Source organism: Aythya ferina (assembly GCF_964211825.1).
Source record: "Aythya ferina genome assembly, chromosome: 4".
Lineage (NCBI taxonomy): Eukaryota > Metazoa > Chordata > Aves > Anseriformes > Anatidae > Aythya > Aythya ferina.
The window spans coordinates 45,016,105-45,034,543 of NC_140300.1; the positions used below are offsets into that span (position 1 = coordinate 45,016,105).

At 42.9% G+C, this 18,439-nt stretch overlaps 1 protein-coding gene across 7 annotated transcripts in view; it reads left to right on the forward strand.

Annotated features, from left to right (window-relative positions):
* The first annotated feature begins 15,358 nt into the window (after nucleotides 1–15,358).
* Nucleotides 15,359–18,439, forward strand: part of ARFIP1 (ARF interacting protein 1) — a 42,239-nt gene continuing 39,158 nt past the window's right edge. For 5 of the 7 annotated variants that reach the window (XM_084517680.1, XM_084517684.1, XM_084517686.1 and 2 more), the window contains exon 1: nucleotides 15,360–15,426. The gene's annotated coding sequence lies outside the window, so the exon portion shown is untranslated. Of the gene's footprint in view, nucleotides 15,427–18,439 lie in introns of all 7 variants that reach the window. The other 2 variants (XM_084517685.1, XM_084517689.1) reach the window with 2 other exon arrangements.

Sequence of the window (18,439 nt, forward strand, 5' to 3'; positions counted from 1 at the left end):
AGATCTCCTTCACGCCCAAAGTATCAGCAGACAAAACCTGTTCCCGAAGAGCTGACAATTTAATTTAGCAGGGTAGGCACTGCTTGGTCGGCTTAAACGTGGTGTGGATACTGCAGCGCTGGGAGAAGTGGGAGCATCTGGTTGGACATGATGGGTTTTGCAGAGTGATTCCTGCCCCACTTTCAGCACTGTGCTCACTGTTGCTGCTTCTGTAGTGCCAGGAGAAGCACTTCTTTCTGTTTTAATGAGTATGTGATTGGGTCCCAGCACTATTGCTGTTGTCCAGCCTAAGTTTTTCTTTAGCCCTACTCAGCAGTAAGTGAAGTCATAGTTTGTAACAGGATTTTTATCTATGACATTGATTTAATGTATAAAGGATGTTACCTTCCCTTCCATTTCTTCCCCATCTCTTTCCCAAGTTTGCCACTCTCAGTCTTCCTAATGCCACGTGGACTGCAAACGAAGTGTTTCTCTCCATTTACCATGCTCAGCGTATTTGGCTATTTTGCCCCCATTCTGTAAAATCAGCCCAACTCACTCAACGCTTCCCTTACAAAAACATAAGGTAGAGTGGAGGTAAAAAGAGGATTTATTTGTTGTTGTTGCCATTTATCTCATATTTTTAATGCACAAGACAACATCCTTTCTTTTTTTCCCTTCCAGTCTTTCAACACTGGATGTAGCGTTTCCCGCTTGGGTCCCCATAAGCTATTTTGACATAAGTTCAGCTAATAACTCATCGTTACCCCTCGAGAACAAGATAACCGCCCAGTGGTGTGTATCCAATTAATGATTTCTGAGGCAAATTGAAGTTCAGGAAAGGTGACTTAGTGCTATGTAACATTTTAATTAAGACTTTAAAGCAATACAAGGGTAGTTTGGCACACATTTGGCTAGTTCACTGCTCAAAATGTATCTGCCCCTGCAAAGTCAACCAAAAGCAGGTATGCTCCTAGCAGACAATTTGGGCATGTGTTTTTTTTTTGTCCTTTTGTACCTTTTGAGCATGTTTTCTCAGTTGCATTAGTGACAACAAAAGGAGGGAGTCCAAATTCAGCCTGCATTGAAAACGAGCATCTCACTACCTGCAACTGCACAACGATAGTGATCGCCTCGTTGTAAAACAAACTTGTGCATTTGGAAACCAGGACAGCCACAGGCACAGAGGGTCTTTGTGAGATGGATGGATGGTATCTGGTAATTTCATAGCCCTTTGGGTACTTACTGTGATCCACAACGCACCTTAGCAAAAAGAAATGTCTTTTCTCAGGTGAGAGAAATGTGAGTCCTGTGTGTTTTCAGTGGGTGTTACCCAGCTGGAAGTGTCTGTGCATGTTTTAGGTACCGTTTCCTTGATTTTTTATGTTGTAAAGGGCATTTCTGAGTACCCAGCCAGGCTGTTTGCTAATGCCCTTTTTTAATCACAGAAACGTTTGCATCACTGAGGCTCCAGGATGTCATCAGTGCCACATCTTCAGAAAAACAGAAAAGTTTTGTAACGCTGCGGCCACTTGACTCATGCTCTTCTTGTTCCTTTTTCCTATGAGAACTCCAACAACAACAACAACACAGCAGATAAACCTTAGAGAGTGGTGGAGCACGTTGCTGGCTTGTGATAGGGCTTACATTAAAAACTGGTGCCAGTGCAGCTTGTCTGCTGCAGGAGTCAGCAGCCGATGGGACTGCCCTGAAGTGCAGAGAGGGACCTGTGCCTGTCAAGTTCTGCTGGTCCTTTCATGTCTTATTCCTGCTCCTGACAGATGTTGGGAACGGACAGGTACAATTTTCCCACAGATTGCTGTGAAAGAAGGGGAAATCGCCCTGCAATGCAATTTGCTGCAGCGTTACAAGACATGTGAAGAGTCCCCAGGTGAAAGGACGGTGGACAAAGCCCATGGGCAGCTCCAGAGGGCAGCTCCCAAAGCCAGCCCGAGTGCTGAATGTGCTGGTGCTTCTGCTGGCTGCAGAGGTAGGTTTGAGCTGCTGAGTCAGGGCTGAAACACGCAGCACGCACGTACAGGCACCCGCACGGATCTGCGAGCGCATGCCCCCTTGCACATGTTTCAGAGCAAGCTCTGCCCGTGTGAGTTGCTGCAAATAAAGCTCTCTCTCCAGAAAGCTCTCTCAACTCTGGGCTATGTAAAAATGCAAGTTGTGTTTTATTTCAGACACAGAAATGCTCAAGGAAAAGATTTACACCTTTCCGTGACCGATGCCACCAGTACAAACTAGAACAATGCTTAAAACAGTGAGATATTGGTCCAAAGTGGGTACCGTAAAATAGCCCGGCTGACATTAGGGGGATAATAAAAGTATAAAACCAAGTACCTGCCATTTTTATGACCTCTCTGATTAACTGGGCTTGTAAATTTCTGCCTTTTTATTGCCTTGTTCCTTATTTCCAACTTGCATGTAACACAGACAATAAAATCATGGCTAAAATATTTTCAAAACTTCAATAGGAACAGAAAGAAAATATGAAACTACTCTAAAATATCCAGATGGGTTTTTTTCCTTTCAACAAAATGAAAAATTCAAAGAAAGACTTAGAGCATCTAAAAGCTCACCCGAAAGGAAAAAGAAAAGGCCACAAATAGTGGACGTGAATGAGGAAGACGCTTAAATACCCTGCGGTCACTCATACAGAAAAATCAGCTGAGGAGATAACACCACATAAACTGTAGCAAGCTTAACTCTCTGGTTTCATTTTGAGAAATGCAATGCCATTCATTAAATCAACATTTCTCCTGTAGTTCCTGCTGGATGGTCACTGAATAAACGCAGACAATTGCTTAAGTAGCCAAATGCTTAACAATTAAGAATTTAGACCTTAGAAAGCCTGCTCTTATCCCAGGCAGCCAAGCAGTGAGGGATGCCCCGGGATTCTCCAGCATGGGGAAGGCTTGGCACAAGAGGTTGGGCCCATCTCTGTCCCTGTCCCTGTCCCTGTCCCTGTCCCTGTCCCTGTCCCTGTCCCTGTCCCTGTCCCTGTCCCTGTCCCTGTCCCTGTCCCTGTCCCTGTCCCTGTCCCTGTCCCTGTCCCTGTCCCCAGCCAGAGGGAAGCACTGCTCCACCTGGGTGGTGTTTGAAAACGATGCAAAGCTCCCTGGCAGACATTAATCCATTAACACCTCAGACAAGCAACCCTGGGCATCAGTTTTCAGGCACTTGTGTGAATTCCAGCAGTGCAGCTATTGTGACAGGAATGTACAGGCTATCAATCTCTTGCATTTGGATCCTCTCAGGCCATTGATAGGGCAAAACTCAAAGAGAGTGCACGAGTTTAAAAAAGAGGCTGGGTCAGTTTCCTGATATTTTCCGTATGAATAATGGTTTTGCTTATTTGCAGAGCAGCACAGTGGATTGTTAGTCAAAGGCTTGCCCTGTTCTTTGAAAACAGTTGTGTGAGTGACATATTGCAATGCTCAAGGTCTGAGCTGCAATTAGAGACCGAATGGCTTAAATACAAATTTTCTGCAGGGTTGCCATGTATCTTAAACTTGTACTGTGAGTGCACATGGTGTAAACAATCCAAGATTAATGTAAGCAACAGGCGGATCACCAGGGCATGGCAGTTGTGTTGGCAGGAGAGGTCCCACCCTACTCCCCACGAGAGGGCTGGGAGGATGTCCACCCAGAAGGGGACCCGTGAGCGAGCTGTCACCCATGTCTGGGCGCAGTGAGCTAGGGAAACAAGCTGGTTCGGGTACTTCATCAAAGGACAGGGACATTGCTTGGATGTCTCTTTAGCAGGGGAGCTGGCTGTAGTCTGCTGGCTGGGGAATAAGGTCTTTCTGTAAGAAAATGAGTGTTACAGGCACAGGAGGGAAGCAGAGCTCACGGTACGGAGAGAGGTGCTACAGGAGGAACAGAAAGTGTAACGCTGAAAAGAATGCCTGTGCAATTCGGAAAAGCACTTTGGAAAATGGAAATTCTGCGTGACTGCTCCTGGGAGCAAGAGAAGAAATATTGCCAGGGCATCCAGCACGGGGATCATAGGCCTGTCTGGTCACAGGCACTTAATTTGCCAGCTCAGCTGACAGATGCGCATTCAGCAACTTAAAGAGGGGAAAAGCAGTAAGGCAGTGAATTATCTTCACATGACACTTGACTACTGTGTGTCTTATGTGGAGGTGCCTATTAATTAGCTGTCACTTTCAAGCCAATATTTGCTTAAGATTTGTCTTGAACAAAAATACAGTGCTCTGTACAAACAGAAACATTTCTTTTAAAGAGACAATGAAAAGTGAAGTTGATGAAGAAGATTGAAAAGCATAAATCTGCCTTGGGTGTAGTCCTTGGTGCACTTAGTAAAATGAAGGGTAGAGAAATAAGGTTCTTGAGAAAAAGCAAAGTACATTTTTAAACCCTTCTTATTTTGTATTTTGTATATTGGGTGCTTCAACTAACTGTTTGAATGTATTTTCTCAGCTGTGAACAATGCATAAGGAAAGAATAAAATCTGAAAATCCCATTCGTGCAGTAGTACTCTACCATTAAAAAAAAAAAAAAAAAGCACATACAAACAGTAATGCGAGCCATAAGATTTTTCCAGCCACACCTCAAATCTGAAGATGAACTTTGATGTCCTAAAATAATGCAGCTTAAATGTTCCTTGATACTTTTTAGGCTGGGGCAGCTCTCATTTGATCCTCCCATCTAAGTCCCTTTCTGTATCCGTGAATTAAAATATTCTCTACTTTTTCCTTTGCATGTTTTCACTGTAATTACTGAACTTCACTTCACAAATTACTAATATAGAGTCCAGACTATAAAGAAACATTAAAGACTAGCTTTCTTACAGGTGCTTAGATACATAAAGATGCAAATAAACACTGACACTTTTAAGAGTATGGGTATCTGATCTGGGACAAGTTTGGTTCCTAGAGACTTTGAGAAAGTGTGCTTTCTTAGCTGGTCATTTAAATGCCTTTAAAGCATTTAGCTCCATAAGCCCAGATCTATCCCAGTGTTATGAGCAGTCTTTTTAAATGTTCTACACACAGATTGCATTTATACTGTATATACAAACCAGAGGCTAAATGAAGGCTCTTGGGCTGTCAGTCTGCACTTCAAGCGTGTCAGTTTTTAACTTTAGGCCCCCCCTCAGAAAAGTGTCAGGATTTCTAAAGGCACTTTTGCACAGAAACTGAGACCGAAGCAGTGGAAGCACGGATATTATTTTAAAGTGGACCTCAGCATATTTTTGAAACATTATTTTAAAAATATACATAAATAAGCTATCATTCATGATATATCATCATATATATGATATATCATCATATATATCATATCATTCATTCATATATCATTCAGTACAGCGAATACTGGTTTGATCATCACAGATGCTATGTGATACAACCCCTTGTCAGTACTGTAGCATTAAGCACACAGATCACCAACTCTACAAGCTTTCTGGTCTTTGCAATGCCAAGGACACCATGTCAGCAATTTGTGAACCTTTATATGGTATCTGAAATCATTCAGATGCCACTCTGAAACCTGTTCTTGGACCTGTTCTGTCATTTTTAATAGGCAATGCAAACAGTAGCTTGCCCACAATCTCTCTGAAAACAAGGTCCTGTCCCTGCACATGTTATATTTAAATGCTGAGCAGGTTTTCATGCAGGTGATAAAATTTTTGTGCTACTCTTCCAAAATGCTATCAGTCATGATCCAGGGAGGGATGTGCAGTTATGGCAGAAAGTACCACTTCTCAGCACCCTGTGTTTAAACCTATCTTATGGATCAATATAATTGACTGTAGCACTGCAAGACTACCTGAAAAAAAAAAAAATCTGCCTTTTGTCTTCTCTGTTACTTTATTTTTATTTTTGTTTCTTTCTCTTTGAGAAACACCTTTTTTAGTTTTCTTTGAGAAACTCTGTCTGTTTATTACATTTTTAAAGTAAGTTTATGTAGCTCATTCATTTCATTTTGTCTGACGATACAGAACAGTTTCATATGCAACTTTTTATATAGCTGCCACTGAGCAAAACCTTACAATTTGATGATGATGTGCAAGTGCTGAGCTTCCCAAATGTCCTTTTTGGAGACTGTAATAAAATGTATAAAAAGCACTGAGTTTACCAAACTACAAGCAGCTGCTTATGTCCACTTCCTCCTGCTTGAGGTCGGTATGGGGAGAAATCCCTTGCGAAGCGCTGGGTTAGCTGTGATGTGTACATGCACCCTTCCTTCCTATTGCTCCTCTTTTGAACATGTGTCCCCATCCCTGCTGTAACCACACCTCCCTGGCAAAGCATAGGGGCATCAAGTGTGGTGTGAAGGGGGAATTTCCTGGGTCTCGTTTTCATAGGGCAACAGAATGGTTTGGGTTGGAAGGGACCTTAAAGACCACCCAGTTCCAACCCCCTGGTATCTGCAGGGACACCTCCCAGCAGACCAGGTTGCTCAAATCCATTGCCTGTGTGCATTTCTCTGAAGATTGATGTACTGTCAGAACTGCAATTGTTATACTTACGTGCACACTGCATATGAGGGAAGCAGGGTTATAATTCTGCAGGAAGGGGCATTCATCCAGACACAGGCAGAGGCATCAAGAGGTCAATGCTAATGCCTGTTAATGGAAACCATGGTGGAAAGAATTATAGATATGATCATATAGGAAATAAAGGCTTCCTGGAAGCGAACATGTAATTCCTCTGTTAATCTATTTTCAGGGTGCTTAATTGTGCAGCTTCATTTCTCCTACCACGTCTACATAAGTCAATCCACACGTAGCCTGTGTCTCAGAGAAGCTGAGGGCCTGCGAACCGGTGAAGGACAGGACAGGAAGATCTCGAAGATCTCCGCTTGGCATCAGTCCTTTTAACTTTATATCCATGTAGCAAGAGGAGCGCGGAGTTCATTTGAGGTATACAGCTCAAATTTGGAGAATATTTGGCACTCACAAAAAAAAAAATAATTAAAAAAAATCATGCCAAATAGAGGAGGTGTATTTAAAGCCTGTAAATCATTAGGGTGGATGGCACAGAGCTACCTCAGGTTTCCAAGCTGGGGCACTGCTCTGATCGGGCAAGCAGCTGAGGTGGAATTTTTCACCTCAGAGGAGCTGGAACGACAGACGCAGGAAAGAAAGTGCAGGATGAATGCTTAAGAGCAAACCGGTACATGCACTTCTGCTTTTTGAAGATATAATCTCAGAAATATGTGCCTTGCCTGAGGAGTCAGCATCCGAGCGAGAGGCTGGCTCAGCCCAGCTGGGAGGCAGCGCAGCGGCTGCACCTCCCTCTGGCTGGGGCGTGTGGCTGCTTTCCACACCGTGTGCCATCGCCTCCGACGCTTGCAGGCTAATACACAGGCAGACACGATCAGAGCTCCCCACAGAGAAGGCAGATCGAAATGATCATGCCACCTCCTGCGATGACTGCACCACTGCAAGCCACTGAGATGAGGTGAGAGGATGAAGAGGTCCTAAGGAAGTTTTAAACTCATAAAGCTCCCTAATCCTTGTTCTGAATAATCCCTTAGGAAGCTTACATTCATTTAAATTTCATATAATCTCATTGCCCAAGATGATATCTGTCACCCCAGTATTAGCACTGGAGAGATCAATGCTGGGAATGCCGGCATTTAATTAGGAAAGCAGGTTTGGAGCTGCGTGTGTGAGTCATGGCTGGGTGCAGATCACGGTGTAGGAACTGCTGGGTGATGACTGAACTCTGTCATTTCCCTGAAGCCCCTTGGTTGTGATTTAACCATGTACATTAAGACACAACTACAAGCTGGTTTCTGACCACCCAAGCAGTCAGCTTGCCCAGCAGTGCTGGAAGCAGGGCAGCCAAGTCGCTTTAGGCCTCGGGGTTTCAGCCCCTTGTGGTAACGCTCCTCACTCCACCGGGGTTGAGGAACGGCCAGGTGAGGAGGTGGCATGGAAAACACAACCCTCCTCATCCGCTTGTGTCAGCTCTGCCTTCTGCAGATCTGCTGTGTCGGGTCTCTGCTGCCTGCTTCTACTTGCCACAAGGCTGTGAAGCACCACGTGGCCAAACTAGCAAGGGATTATCACCCAGATGTCCAGCACTGCCCAGCTCCTGTCATTTCTGTCTGCGCCATGTGGTCAGCCTACACGTAACGCTCTGCCCCTTTTTCTGAGAGCTGTAAAATTGATACCCATCAAGCCAGCTTTTCAGAAGTAGTCCAGTTGTTGGGAACAGCACTTGGTAAGTATCTCCTTACCTAGTATACCTCAAATCTGTACTACAAAGAGCCTCTCAGTAACAGCTGAAGTGCCATGCCAATTTCCAAGCCCATCTGACTTCCAGGCTACACAGAAATCCTACTCTTACACAGAAATCCTGCTTCACTTGCTTTGTGTCTAGGCAAATTTCTATTTGCTTACTGAACATAGATGAGCCCTGGGCAGTGCTGTGACATACGGTTTACACAGACCTTGTCTCATTAGCTCTGGGAAAAAACCTTGTGTCAGTTAATTTTGAGGTGGACCTGAGGCATGGGTGGCCATTTCTTGCCATCCTAAATCCAGACTTCCCATGGTTTTATCTGTTTTATCTTTTTTGTTTGTTTGTTTGTTTGTTTTTGTTTTTTTTTTTTTTGTGGCTTATTTGTGTATGGATGTGGACTTTCAGAGGACTCTGAATATTAATTTGAATAAAAGGTTCTGCTCAGCCAGAGTTATAAATTGTCTTTGATTCCCTGCAGGGGAATCGTAGTGGACCAAGGCGTCTCATTTTGGCTCCTTCTTTTTGTGATCTACCTGCTTTCCTTCTAGATTTGCAGGCCACATGGGCTGACTACAAAGCCAAACAGAGCACAAGTAACTGGAAACTCACAAGCGAGTACTGGAATAGAAAAAAAATGGAAGAGTAAAGAAAAACAAAAATATAAATTCAGTTAAAAACCCTGACAGAAACTAGCCAATGTCTGAGCTGTCTTTCAATCTGATTTTTTTTTTTCCAGAATTGTAACACTGCAAACTATGTAAACAAATAGTCACAAACTCATTCTTTGTGCAGGTTTTGTTCATGGGCTTAACTTACAAGTGTAAAAAATGAATCATATTCATGCTGATGATTTGGAGCACAAGAAATAAAAATAGGCTTAAACAAAGGGAAGACTTGAAAGTGTGTTAGGAATACACTAGGCATGTGTGTTCTCCCACACGAATAGTTCTCCCACACTAAGAATGTGAGAAAACAAAATGAAAAAAAAAAAAAAGTAAATTTTGGGAAAATAACGTACCTCTGATTAATGCATAACCTTTGATCTAAGTATCATGAAGACACACCAAGTAAAATAGAAAGTCAATGACTGATTGTCTCCATAAAGAATTAAATATTGTTTTTAGAGAAAAGAAATGGACACCAAATCACTGAAAAGAGGAAAAGGGGGTTTTAAATATAGTGTTAACCATAGATGAGGCCAATAAAAGAGAAGGGGAGAAAGGTCCAAAGAACTGAGGTTAGAAGGGTGATATTTAGAAATGGAAATATAAAAGTGAATGATGGCAAGAGTGTTATACAAGTCTATAAGGGTTAGAGATGAAAGAGAAAAGGGAAGGGTTTAGATGAAGATTATTAAATGTCAAATTGAGAATCTGAAAAGCATAGATCAGAAGGGAGCACTAATAGAAGGACAAAAATGGAGACACGTGAAAAGGGAGAAAGATCACATGTTTTATTATCAATTCTCTCAGATGTCCTGGGAGACTTCTGGGAATATCGCAGCCTCTATTACTTGGTCTGTAAAATGAAGGTAAATTTATCTAATTTACAGAATTTTTGACTGGATTAATTTAGACCTATTTTAAACCATTTAACAAAGTTAGAAAGGAAATTATAGATGGGCAAAATCAGTGAATGAGGAGGTAAAAATAAATACGGACATAGTGGATGTTCTGGTCTAAATGAAGCAAGGATTTGGGAAGACCACTAAGTACAGCAATGCAGAATTTAGGGCCTGAGATCATGAGCGCATGTACCGAGAGGGTGATACCTCCTGATACTTGAGCTGTTTCAGAAATATCACCGCAAGAGACAGTGTTAGAAATGTGCTCTGAGGTGATGTTTCCCCTTACCGTCCTTCAGGCACAAGACTGAGCAGTTGAGTGGGAGGTGGGATGGTGTGAAAGCCTAGGAAGAGGTGGCTTTCAGCTGAACTATTGTAAAATACAGTAAGGCATTTTAAAAACTGTTGGAAATGGGGCATCTTCTCACTGAACCAGTCTGAGTGGTATTCTTTCACTTGGCTGACCACAGCAATTTGTAATTTGTGCTCTTCCATTACACTCAGGGAGCAAAGGAGGCAGCATTACGAAAAAGCTAGCAAGGCACTGCTTGTTCCACCACCCCGCCTGAACCCAAAGGCTGTGTGGCTTTAGCTCGACCAACACAGTTTGACAGCTGCACTTGTAAGAGAGAAAACACATCTCCAGAGGAGGAACTGGAGTAGCAAGAAAGGCAACAAGCTGCATGAGAAGTATAATCTTGTACAAAAGTAATGTAACTTTACCCAGGTGGAAGTGTATCAGTATGAGGGAACCACATCTCTGCACAGCACTGCTGCAGCTGGACAAAAGCAGCGTACAAAACCACGCTGTCAGACACTGAGCTGTTCTCTTCTCATCTGGTGCAATTATTTTTTCTATTGTTTCTGGAGGTATCAATAAAAAGAAGGCTGTCACTCCTCGCATGGCAAGCATTTCAATTAGAAGAGATTTGTTTGCTTATGAATTGACTGATTTGGGTTCTGATTTTCAAGAAAGGAAATTGCAATATAGGCATATTAAGGCATCTAGATGCAAATATTGACTTCCTTGTTTAAATATAAAAACTCTTCTCTGACAGCAGCACCATGCCGTTCCCCATGAGAACTTTTCAAAGTCCTTCTTTAATGATTGCTTCCTAAAAATTGTAAGAAACAGCTTTTATTAATATTAAAAGAAGAAAACAATATGAAACGCTGTTATTGTATGCCACGGTTGCCCAACTACCACACATTTTATTTAATTGTTGAGTAGGCTGATATTTATTCTTCCATTTCAATGAACACAACCACTTAGAAATCTTGAAGGTATTTTACTAATATTTTAATGTTGCAATTTAGTTTACATCTGTGAAAATATTATGGTTAAATTTGACTAACTTGCTACCTACTGTTCATTAAAATATTGGCTGGCTCCCTGAGCCAACATACTTCCCAGGTTGTTAGAGAGAACAAAGGAAAATCATCTGAAATTAATGCCTGCGTATACGATTGGTATTTTCCACTGTAAGCATACAAGCTAACAAAGCCATACGGCAATTTTAAAATCTGAAATAACTAAAGACTCTGCATGACTGAGAAATCATCCTCTAGGTTTGCATAATAAATAATGAAAAAACACCTATTTATGTATTCTTTCAGATTGCTTATCTAGCAAAATCACTGATCTTGGTTATACATGTGGATTACTCTCTTATAAATCACTTACTTCCCCCCTCTTCAGTTTTTGCCTGTTTTGTTAAAGTAATTTCCTTTTACCATGAGGGGTGACTAATTTTCTTTTGAGAAACAATTTTAAAAGAAGGTAAAGTTTTAGAGATCTGTAAAGTGTCCAGAACCACACACAACAGCAATATACACATACAAAAATCAGAAATAGTGAAATATTTATTAACAGTTTCAAAAACATACCTAATTTTGCACATTAAAAGAATGACCCTGAGGAAGCTTTTGATTTTATCAAACATCCTTTTTTCCCCTTTCTCCCCCTCCCCCCTCCCTTATCTATATTGGCCTTGTTTGGAAGTTGTTAATACTCTTAAGACTTCATATTTTCTGTTCATACTGCAAGAAGCAGCTTTGGGTTACTGCAAGCAACCTCACCGACTTGACATCTAAGCACATCACTATTATCTAACTAAGCAAAAAGTAGAAAAGCACAGAGGAAAAAGCCCATAGTTGTCCAAAATAACTTCTGAGGTCGTAAAGAAAATGGCTACCTTAGTAACCTGTCTTTTGTAAAAACGGTTCTTATTTTTAAACATGGTGCAGTCTAAAGCAACGTTCTTCCTTCCCCTCTAATAAATACCACCACAGCCATAAAAAGCTGTGAAGGTTTACCTAGACAATGTAAAAAAACCTCTAGCTCAGACTGTGTGCACAGGCTAAAATTATAAAGATTTGCATAGCTTACCACTTCCCTTTTTCACTGTGAGCATTTAGGATGCAAGGAGTCTGCATTTCCCCTGTGAACAAATACCTGAAATACCAACGAGCTTCAAACTGGCTTTGCGTTCTCTGTTCAACAATAAATGTGATCACAACCCAAGTGAAAAGGAATATTTGGTCTCCTAAATAATTTTGAAAGCTGCAGTGTTAGAATAAAAAGCAGCTGACCTAAAGAAATAATTTTAGTGTCTGCATTTTAGCTTGCCTTCTCAGAGTGAAAAAGGAGTCTAGAAAAAAATCATATGCTCTCTTGACGATTTGAGATATTCATGGATTAGCCATTTTTTAATGCAAGCTCTACGATTTACCTTCAAAGTTCAGACCATACTACTAATTTCTTCCTGTTGTTTTCAAGAGTGTATAGCACTCAGTGATTAACTTCCTTCGTTGTCAGCTAATGACGGTATTTCGCGTCTCCCGATCCTCACCTTGCAAAGACTGCAGTTCTTGTAGATCGAACCTGTGTCTAACCAAGATTTGCTGCTGACTCCCACCAGTCTTTCTCATGCAGGTCAACACCTCACGCTCCGAATTCTCTTAGAAGGAAACAGAGAGCCTTCTTATCTGCATCCAGGGCCCATGAGGTCTGCATAGACGTGAATCTTAAAGAATATACAGATTTACTGTATGGCAGGTAGAAACTTCTCCCTAAACTTGCCTTTAGCAAGAGAAATTGTTACATAGAAAACCATGAAATTTAAATAATAAGATTACCATAGAAAAATTATCTATAGGGGTCAATGGGATTTACATGAATTTAAAATAAGCTTAGCCAAAATAGAAAGTGCTTTTCATAAGCTTGTTCAAATGTATTTAAGCAAGCAACATTTATTGATTTATTTGACACAGCTTCTGAATTTAAAATATTTTGCATCCATACTTTAAAATTTTAAAATAAATAGTTAGAAGAGAATGCAGGGAGATGCCTCTTTCACGGAATCTGTAAATTTCTGTGTAGGACTTTATTTATTGGAAATTTTGAAAGGATGTTCTTATTTCATCAGCACCTCCTTTGGATGAAATTCACATCAGATTTTTTATAACAAGAAAACACTTTTTTTTTTTTTTTTTTAGGTATTCTAGTAAAACATTCATAGAGTTTAGCAATAGGAATTTTCTCACCTCCCCACAAAAAGAGCCCCCCCAAAAAACAAACAAACAAAAACATATTTTCACTGTCACATTTGGATACAGAGTTTTCCAAAATGGTTTTACAAATTGATACCATCCTCCACCAGAAAAGTAAGCAAAGCTTTGCCAAAATATTTATTGAAAATTGAAGTTTTAAATAAACAAGCAATTGTTTCTTACGGTTTAATTTTAAGCACCATAATAAATTGTACAGGTTTCCTAAAGGACACCATGTCTCATATAAATTGAGATTTTTGACTATGGTATGATTACATTGCTTGAAATGCATACTGGAAGAGGTGTAAATATACTGTGGTTTACTTAACTTCAAAATGCATTAATGCCAACAGAACCACAGTTAATGGTACCTGTAACAGTAAACTGCATTGGTGCATGGAAGCCCACAGCAAAGCCTATATAGGACTGCACGACGATGAAGACAAGATGAGGCACTTTGTTTTATTACCAAGTATAGTAAATATAGCAACAGTTTAATACGTTTTGGAGTGCAGATACTGCATAAGCTGATTGTGTCCCCTTTATTAACTGTAGCAACACACAGAATTGTACAGAAGGGCCTAGACCAAATCCAAATATCAAAAAGGCTAGGAGGGAGAAGCATGACCTTCCTTTTTTGATCCCTTCAAAGAACAAGTAAAGGTTTATTTGTCTTTTGACTATTTGATAAATGCTTATGCCACTTGTGCTTATCTCCACGTGAGCAGCTTTAAGAAAATGAAAGCTGCTTTCTGCTGTTCATCGCCTAAGAATAAACTGTGGTTAGAACTTGAACAAGGACAAGAAAATATCATTAAAAAAAAAAAAAAAGTCATTAAAAACAATAGTGAAATTACTGAGGTGAAGTAGCACTAATCTCTTCCTGAAGAAAGTATTCCAGGTGGGTACCAGGTCAGTCAGTGCAGCAAGGAACTCAAAGAATTGGTTCTGCCTCCTACTACAGTACCTACTACAGTCACTATATTAAATGTTCAAGTTATTTCTTCTCTTTGTCCCAAAGTTTACGGTTTTTCCTCCTACTGTTGTGGAACACATCTTGCAGCCCTTTGTCATTATTTCAAATTTCTTTTGCTATACACATTTATGCACCTGAGCAAGACACACGAGAAAAGATTGCTGCAGCACTTGTTATTGAGCTGCCATAGTTTTGTTTACTTTTATAACTCCCTTTTTCAATTACACGCCTTCACAGTTTGCTAAAAATATTTATTTACATGCTATATTCTGAATATAATTCTCCAGGTCAGCTAGGGAATAGGGAAAAGAATCATTTGTGTCTTGGCTTCTGGGAAATCTCTGAAGGGTATCTAAAGCACTGAGTCGCTTTTTTGACAGTAAAGGCTGTTCAGCTCCCTGAAGTTGATCACCTTCATCCTCATCTTCATCATCAACAAATGCCCCAGCTTCATCTGATGTTCTTCCTGTGGCACACACCTTTGTATTATTTGGGGGCATTTCACAAGTTCCCAAGCCATCACACAGAGCTGCACATTCCCCCAAGGGCAAACCCTATGGAAACCCTACTCGTGCTGCCTGCGCAAAATCACTTCGGGCCTCTGTGCCCTCACCATTTCCTTTGTTTTCTCGTTTGCATACTGCTTCGTTGTAACTTTTCGCAGCAGTCTCTGGTGTCACTTCCCCCTGACACCGCTGCAGCACCTCGACTGCAGCCAGCAGTCGGTGTCACCCCTTTATTATTTGTGCAGCCTATGGGACAGACAGCGCCAGTGTTTAACTTTCAGACTTCTGATGACCCTTTACACGCGAGGCAGAGGCTGGAGGAGCGAGCACCAGCTGGAAGGAGCTCAGATTTTTTACTTTTTGAGGGTGCTGAGAGGGAAACCCCAGCGGCCCCCCTCGGGCCCCAAGCCTGGGCCGCGCCGTTGCCATGGCGACGCCCCGGCGGCGGAGCGACCATAGAGAGGCGCGCCCTCCGCCGCCTAGAGCGGCGCCTGTCCCCCGCCGGGTCGCCGCCCGCCGCCCTTCCGGCCAGGCGCTTCCGGCTGCCGGTGGCGGCGGCGGAGGAGAAGCGAGGAGGGGCCCCGCGCCCCCTGCCCCCCCCCGGCCCCTCCCCGCCGCCAGGTGAGGCACCGGGACGGGCCCCGGGACCGGCAGGGCGGGGGTGGACGGGGGGGACAGGGGAGAGGCCGCGGGGTGGCGGCGGGGGGCGCTGAGGCGCTGAGGCCCTGCCACGGGGTGCCCCCAGGCTGGGGGCGGCCTGGGCTGGGCTGGGCTGGGCTGGGCTGGGGGCGGCTGGGGGGGGCTGGGGGCAAGGGGTTGGTGTTTGCAGTCGGCTCTGCCTGCTGGTGCCCTAAGAGGGTACCCGAGGGCTCTTCAGGTGCCTTACAGGAGGCTGTAGCCAGGTGGGGGTTGGTCTGTGCTCCCACGTGCCTGGGGGCAGGACGAGGGGGACGGGCTAAAGGGGCACCAGGGGAGGTTTAGGCTGGATATTAGGAAGAACTTCTTTACTGAGAGGGTTGTGAGGCATTGGAATGGGCTGCCCAGGGAAATGGTGGAGTCACCATCCCTGGAGGGCTTTAAAAGACGTTCAGATGTAGAGCTTAGGGATATGGTTTAGTGGAGGACTGTTAGTGTTAGGTCAGAGGTTGGACCAAGTGATCTTGGAGGTCTCTTCCAACCTAGATAACTATGTGATTCTGCAGGGCTGGAAGAGTGTGTCTGGTGATCAGAGCAACTCCAGCTAAACGGTTGTCTCAGTCATTTATATTTATCTGCTTATGCGTGTGCACCTGCGTGGTTAAAATGTAGGGAAAGGATCATACAGAAGAGCATTAGGGTGGAAAAAATGGAATTTGTGGTACTGTCTCAGTCAGAAGGTTCTTTCTGTTTTGGTAGAAGTTACAATCCCAATAGGAACCTGTGCCTTTGACAGTCCAGAGAGGAGAAGAGCAGCTGGGAGCAGCCTGACCTGGAGGACGTGGGGTGTAAGCTAGTTGCAGCCCTATTCCCCACTCTTCATCTCCTCAGTGTCTTGTGATTTTCACATATAACTTGGTCTTGCAAGAGAACAGCATAAAGGGGAAACGACGGTGTGACTGCAGCAGAAAGTGCTGACTGCTTTCCCAATTCTTTAAAAAAAAAAAAAAAAAAATCTTGACAAGAATTAGCGGTGCTGTTACTACTTGTAAGTCAAAAATAACTAACTATGCATCGATTCATTGTTTTCCATCAACACTGAAATTTTCTGCAATGTTACAAGAGCTTCTGCTGGTTCTGCGTGCCGTGGAGTAGCAAGACAGTAAATGCAGCACGCTTTGTTTGGACGGAAGATGTGATGCTTTCATCTTAAAGGCAGCTCGTTAATTAATAGAACAACTTCAGGAGCCAGAGCATCCTGCTTAGAAAAGCAGATGTAATTGTTGAGAATCCCCTGGTACTCTTTTCTGAGACCGCAGGAGTCATTTGCTTAATAACTGCATTAAGAATAAACCCTTTATTCAAAATGGCTTTACTCTTGATAACGTGTTTAGTGCGTGTTTGCAGGTAGCCTGTAAGTATGCTCTTGTATTGCTAACTGTAACTCCTGAAGTGTCAAGGAAAGGCTCGCCCTGAGGGACGTTTAGGATGCTGTTCCAAAGGTTTTGATTTGTTTACTTTGCCGGTTGAAGACAAGGTGTGTAAATCTCCAGGGCTCTAAAAATGGTCTGGTTTTAGTTATGGTCAGCAAGTTTGGAATTACAGAGGTGGTAATCTGATAAGCCTGTAAGCTGGCCCTGCCGTGTAGGGGAGAATCCCGGTCTGTTTGGTCTCCCCTCTTCTTCTCCGGCACATGTTTGTATGGATTGAGCTGTGAAAAGATGGTGAAAGAAAGTGTAAAACTTGTGTAGGAAACAGGGTGAAATACCTTCAGACTCCGTAAAAATCCATCTGCCCACCCATCGGTTTTCCAGTCCTGGATGCTCTGCATGGCTGCTGGAATTCAGAGTACTTGCTTCATGCTCTTTTTGTGCCTGCATCTTGGGCTTGGTGCTGCTGGCTGGTGCCTTCCAAGGCTAAAGATGGCTGGCTTAGGATGCTCTTGGTGGTCACTAGGAAACCTTCCATCGGCGTGAAGAAGAGGAGGTTATTTTCTACGTTTGGTTTGGACAGGCTCATTAATTGAATTCAAAGTAGATTATTTGCTTCTTGCAAAGCAGGGGGGTTGTTTCTCCTGATTTTTTGACACAAACATTTAAAATTTCAACCTGTTTCATCTGCGTAGTCCTGGAATGCAGTAGGTATTGGCAATATTGCGGTTTTAAACTTTCTTTTCCCTACTGTTCTGCTTCCCTGTGAGTATTTGCAGGACAGCTCTCAGCATTTGGCTGCTTTTACAGCAGGGTTGAGGTGAGGAACCCAATGCCGCTTGCAGCATCATTTGGACGTGACTGGAATCTCACAGGAATGAGTATCGTGGTTCTGTGACTTGGTCAGCTCATCAGAGGGGTTCAGAGTGGTTCTGGGCATGCTTAAATGCTTCAGCTGCTTCCCTAACTAGATGGTCGTATTTGGGCAAAAGAGAAAGCTGTGAATATGCATTAACTGCAGGGCAGGGAAGGAACCATGCAGGCAGATCGGATGGCTGCTTCAGAGCATGTTCCTGTCTGCCGAGACAAAGTCTGGCACACCTGATGGTTAAGTGGTCCCAGTTCTTGTTCCTGCCTTAGCAGTGGGATAGAGGTTGCTTTCTGGGCTCCTTTGGCTGTGGTAGTAAGGGACTTTCCCACCAAGCATCCAGTGCAATTAAAGCTTTGGTGAAGACGTGTAAAATAAAGGGCCAAAGTACCCCAGTGAGAATTGGGAATCGGTGCCTGGAAACCAGTGTTTCTGGACAGTGGGGTTGCAGGTGATGGCGAAGGATGTTGTGGTATGCTAAAGAGTCATCTGCAGAGCTGTGGTGCACGTGTTCATCTTGCTTTCAAGTAAACAACATGATATAAGCAGCTCCGTGTGTGTGTTGGGGGGGGGTATAACAGCAAATGTCATGGAAATTTTCCTAATTATTTTTGTTTTTACACAGTATCTCTACATGGGTTTGTGAGATCGTACATGTGCCTCTATATTACATTATTAAGAATTCTTGAGTTGATCAGAA